Below are 5869 nucleotides of genomic sequence, written 5' to 3' on the forward strand. Positions count from 1 at the left end.
GGCAGTAAGTTCACAATATAAAAGTTGTCTGGAAAGATGTTTCAGAGTTCCGTGACCTCTTGTAGGGTAATATATATAGCCATCATTGAGTGGATCCCACACAAGGGAGAATTTTGGTAATTTTTGTCTTGGATGTTTTTGTCAGGATGTTTCCCTGATTTTTATGATCGCATCAACTATTTGATTGACTAGAGAGTACACTCTGGGAGTGACCCCCATGATGGTGTGTACCCATTCTTGTGGTTGTGACTCCTGTACAATGGCAACCAGCATGGTCTTTTTTCCTAATAATATCCAGCCTTGGATTGGAATGTTGGGATTATATCTCACCGAAAAAGCCTAATGGAGCTCATTGACTTCTGGAACTGCCTGTTGACCTTCAGGGGGTAAGAAAATGATTTCATAAAGTTGTCCCACTTTTAGGAAATCATATAACACATCTGGTCTCCCAGTCTCTATGGGCAACCAGGGCCTTACCCGATTCATTTTCCCCATTATGTTTTGTAATAAACATAAAGTGATAAAGTGAGAGGCTCAGGCAGGATTAGTTGGGGTTCATTTACTTTGGATTGAGTGAGTGCTATTTGGAATCCCAATATATGAAATGGGGGTACCTTTTATATTTGTGTTTGGGGCTATTTTAAAGCCATGTTGTTGGAGGATATCAATAATAGTGGTTACCCAGGGAGCTAGCCCTCATTCCTCCAAATGCCCAATGACTAGATCACCAGTATAAACATATAAAAGAGTAGAAGGGTTTAGTCTCTGTCAAAATAAGGAGAGAGGGCACTATACAAATGTTGTTGGCAAAGCTTGAACTATTAGTTCTCCCTTTAAAAGAACAGCCCATTAGTATCCCTCATCATGTCGAGAGTAGTTAACTGTAGGAATGGAAAAGACAGATTTTAGCATCCCTTCTCATGAAGAGCAATTGAGAAGAAGCAATCTTTTAGACTGACTACAGTGAGGTGAAACTGGGAGGGGATTTCTGAGACCAAAGGTAAACCTTTTAAAGGGGCTTCTACTAGCTCTGTATGGGTAGTGATTGCTCGTAGGTCCTGTAACACTCTCCAGGTCTCATTGGGCTTACATATCACAAACACAGGGCTATTCCAAGGACTCAGATTTCTGGTGATTTCTTTGAGCATCTTAAGTTTAAGTTCAGGTAATGGCCACTGCTTCACCCATACTCGCTTACTAGGTTCCTGCCTAATGGGGAAGATCCTGAGGACAGTAGTCTCTACTTTTGGGGGTGAATCCAGGTGTCAGGGGTCTTCCTGATGACACCTTGTTCAGTTGTATCATCATAAAAGGCTAGGAGGTCAGTTGTAGTAACATCTATTTGTCTTAACAAATCTTATCCCAGATTTGCAGACAACCATGGAGGGTCAGAGACCTGACCTTTCCTTTGTCTATATCTGCCCCCCACCCCCGCCAGGATATGGGAATGGCCATTCCCTGGGATATAGAACTTTTCCCAACCCCCACGATAGGCAGCCTGGTTATGAGATTGCAGCTGATCTGGACCTCTCTATTTCTGATAACTGTCTTGTCAGCTCCTGTATCTATCAGGCATTAGAATCTTTGTCCTTCAAAGATTATAATCACATTGAATTGGAACTCCTCTGCCATTGGAATGGTCCAGTTAATTGAAGGTGCATCTTTTCTTTCTCTGGTTAAGCTGGCTGTAAGGCACCTCCAATCTAGTTTAAAGGTTGATTTGAAATGGGTTTCCAATTTATATCAAATTTGGAGTGGCATTCCGAGGCCTAATGGTACCTCTTCTGGCAGTAGGGCAGGGAGACAAAGGGGCTCCCTTCTGCTCCTGGTTCTTATTGCCCTTTTGTGGGAAAACCCTATTAAAATGCCCCAGTATACCAGATAAGAAACATTATCCATGTGTTTGCTTTTGCTGTCCAGCTGCCAGGGCTTAAGTAATAGAAAAGGCTACAGTTTGGATCTGGGTCTGAAAAGTCACCACAAGAGTCTGCTTGGTATATGCCTAAGTCCTGACATTCTGCAACGCCACAACTCATTGACTCTTGGACCCTTCTATAAGGCCAAAACAAGCAATCCTAGTATCTTGGTTCATACCTTCCCAGACTAGGAGCTTTGTAGATTGGACTCTAAGCCCACTGGGGGGCAATTTCCTCTCAAGGCTGGTCTGTACATGGACAATAAAGTCCGGAAGTGGCTCCCCTGGTTTTTGCCTTGTGCCAACTATAGGTGATTCAGTGGGTCCCTCCTAGCTTTGCCCAGGTCTACCTGACTGACTTGGTCCTGATACAGAAGTACAGTTGTGGCTTGTTGGACCCCAGTGGAAAAGCCTTCCACTGTACCAGTTAGCATTGGATAAGTGACGGGAACTGGGGGGTCAGCCACTCTATTGAACTGTCCTAGTGCGAGAGGCCTCCTTAAAGAAGGCCATTCATTTAACATATTGGGTTTACCCAGGGTGGCCTTAGCCAGAACATACCAGTTCTTGGGGATACAAGGATGATAGGCTACCTCCTGAAAGAGGGTCCTGAGGAGGGGCCATACTCGGCCACTGCCTTCCTCAATTCTTTCTGGTCCTTAGATTCCCAAGGATACCAGACTAGGGGGCAATTAGGGTTGGGGGCAACACTGATCTGAAGGCTTAGGGTCTGTAAACCTCAGCGCTATATGCCTCAGCATAAGTAGGGTTAGGATCCCATGAAGGCTCTGCCCTATGTTCCTCTGTGTGAGAGGTCCCAACTTTGCTGTTCCTCCCATATTCATTTCCTCCTGGCAAGGATGGAGCCCCTTATTCGTCCCATTCTCCTCTCCCATTTTATTCTTTCCAGGGCAGCTCACGGCATAAGGAGGCGGCCATTCCTATCACAAACAATATCTACTTTCCTTTTTGTCTTTGCCTCTGCCTGCCTTATTTTTTTCCCCTGAAACCACTCCAGTAAATTGTGCCCATTTTTCCTCCTTGTCTGACTCCTTTTCTCCCATTCTTTTGGTTAGTTGGCTACTTTTGGATTCTTTAGACAGCTCCCGATCTTTGGCCTTTTCCTGCTCCTCACCTGTCTCCTTTTCTCATGCCCTTCTAGCCAGTTGATTATTTTCAGATTCCTTAGACCTATCCTAGTCTCTGGCCTATTCCTTACCATCTGTTGGGGAAGGCCGAGCAGTGGTGTGAAAACATGTCTTAAGGGCCATAATAATTGGATAGAATCCCTATGGTGAGGGTATATCAAAGTGTTTTTCCCTTTCTCTGACCAGAGTCTCTGGTGTGGGAGAATTGTCTGTATTCTGTCAATCATGTATTTTAATAAAACGCTGATTGGCCAGGCAGGAAGTATAGGTGGCTCAATCAGACAGCAAGTAGAGGCGGGGAGATGAGAACAGGAGACTGCTGGAAAGGAGGAAGCCCATTCCTCACACTCCTGCCCAGACCACCAAGAAGCAAGATGTAACCCACCAGCTGAGAAAGGTACTGAGCCAGGTGGCTAACATAGTTAAGGATAATGGGGTAATATACATTATAAGAGCTAATACAAAGCCTGAGCTAATGGGCCAATCAGTTTATAATTAATGCAGACTCTCTGTGTGATTTTCTTTGGGGCTTGCTGGCTGTCGGGTACTAGGCAGGACAGAAACCCCTACAAGCAGGACCCGTTTGTGTTACAAGTCTCTACCTGGTTCCATGTGTCCCATGAGAAAAGATTCCCGGTGGGTACCCAGGGGGCCACAGTAATTATATTCTCCCATACCTCCATTGAATTGTAGTCTTACAATTCCAGACCTTGGGAGAGTAGCATATATCTCAATGTGATAATCACTTGGTCATATTTGTGTAAATTTGCATTATCCATCATGGGATCCCACTCATCTTGATCAACCACTTAGCCCTGAGACCAGATGTGTCCCTGTTTGGGTGCCAGTTGCCAGGCCTCCTTAGCTTTATTTCCCAGGGAAAGGTGAGTGTACTGTCTTCCCATTCTGCAGCCGCATGACGCAGGTCAATCAGATCTGATAGGCAGTCAAGTCAAAGCAGGAACTTAGTTTATTACTGTGAGTGACATCATATATAGGTCAAGTGACATCATGTGATTCAGAGATACCTCCATCAAATGAGAGACAGCCAAGCCCTCCCTCTGGATGCAGGGGAGTCTACCTAGATTTTGCTGTCACATCCTCACTTGAAAGCTTTGCTACTATCTTTCAAACTTGATACAGGTTTTCTCTGTCCTACAGGCCTTGAGGTACATGCCCTGAGATAACTTTGATCAAAAAAATTCTTCTCTAAAATTGACCACATACTTGGTTACAAAGCAAATCCCAACAAATTCAAAACAATTGGAATAATCCCATGTATCTTATTGGATCACCATGGCTTGAAGTTAGAATTCAACAACAACACTAATCACAGAAAGACTATAAACTCATGGGATTTGAACTGTGTTTAACTGAATCACCCATGGGGTCAAGGAAGAACTGAAGAAATTAAAAGACTTTCTAGAATTCAATGAAAATGAATGCACAGCATGTCCAAATTTATGAGACACTTTGAAAGCAGTGCTAGGAGGAAAGTACTTAGCATTAATTACCTACATAAAGATCCTGAAGAAATATCACACAAGTGACTTAACAGCACATCTGAAAGATCTAGAAATAAAAAGAAACTCACCCAGGAGGAGTAGACACCAGGGAATAATCAAATTGATGGTTAAAATCAATAGACTAAGAACAAAGAATACAATACAAAGAATTAACAAGACAAAAAGTTGGTTCTTTGAGAAAATCTATGAGGTAGCAAACCCTTATCCAAAGCAACCAAATGGGCTTAGAGGGAATATGCAATTTTGTTGTGATCCAGCTGTCCTCACTCCCCCTGACTGACAGTGGAACTTCCTTGTGGTCTGTATTTGACAAGGATTATGTGTTCTTTCTGGCTGGGGGGTCTCCACAGAAAGAGTAGAGGTATAAAAGGATGCTGGGCAAAATAAAGGTTGCTGTTCTTCCACCTGAAAAGAAGCCTCTGTGTCTCAATCCCAGCACACACACACACACACACACACACACACACACACCCCGCCAGTCTTGGCATCCAGGCTGCGCTGGCAGCAGCACAATTTAACAAAACCAGAAATGAAAATGGGGACATAACAACAGACACAGAGGAAATCCAGAGGATCATCAGGTTATACTTCAAAAACTTGTACTCCACAAAATTGGAAAATTTAAAAGAAATGGACAATTTTCTGAATAGGTACCATGTATCAAAATTAAATCAAGAGGCGCACGGCGGCAGCGGCGGCTGGAACCCGACACGCATGGCGGGCGACGCAGCTGGCGCAGCGGCCGGGACCGGCGGGTACTGACACAGTGGCAGACAACACAGGCGACAGGGACCAGTGCAACACCAAGAGCAGATCGCCCCAGGACAATTAATTCAAAGACGTAGGCCTTTGGTTGGCGAGGTCCCAGGCAAACAGGGAACCTGGTTCTTTTCCTGAAGACCCGTCTGAAGGGTGAGAGGGATCTTGGCCCCTGGCAGGAGCCAGGAAACAGAATGAGGGAATTTTGCAAGAGGAGCCTCTGGCCAGCAGGGAAACCTGATCTGGTTTTAAAAGACCAATTAGAGATCGTCAATAGGAGGAGATGGGCAGGCGCCAAGGCAAAAATTCTCCCAATAAGCTGAAAAACAACATGAAAGCACCAGAACCCAATGATCTTACAACAGAAGGACTTGAACACCCTAACACAGAAGAAGTGGAAAAAATCGACTTTATGAAAGCAATAGAGTCCCTTAAACAATATGTAAAAAACACCTTTATAGAAATGGATGAGAAGTATAACAAAAAGTTTGAAGAATTGAGTAAATACGTACATGAGACCC

Source organism: Alexandromys fortis, unplaced genomic scaffold (assembly GCF_014885135.2).
Source record: "Alexandromys fortis isolate MF-2015 unplaced genomic scaffold, M_Fortis_MF-2015_v1.1 scaffold_350, whole genome shotgun sequence".
Lineage (NCBI taxonomy): Eukaryota > Metazoa > Chordata > Mammalia > Rodentia > Cricetidae > Alexandromys > Alexandromys fortis.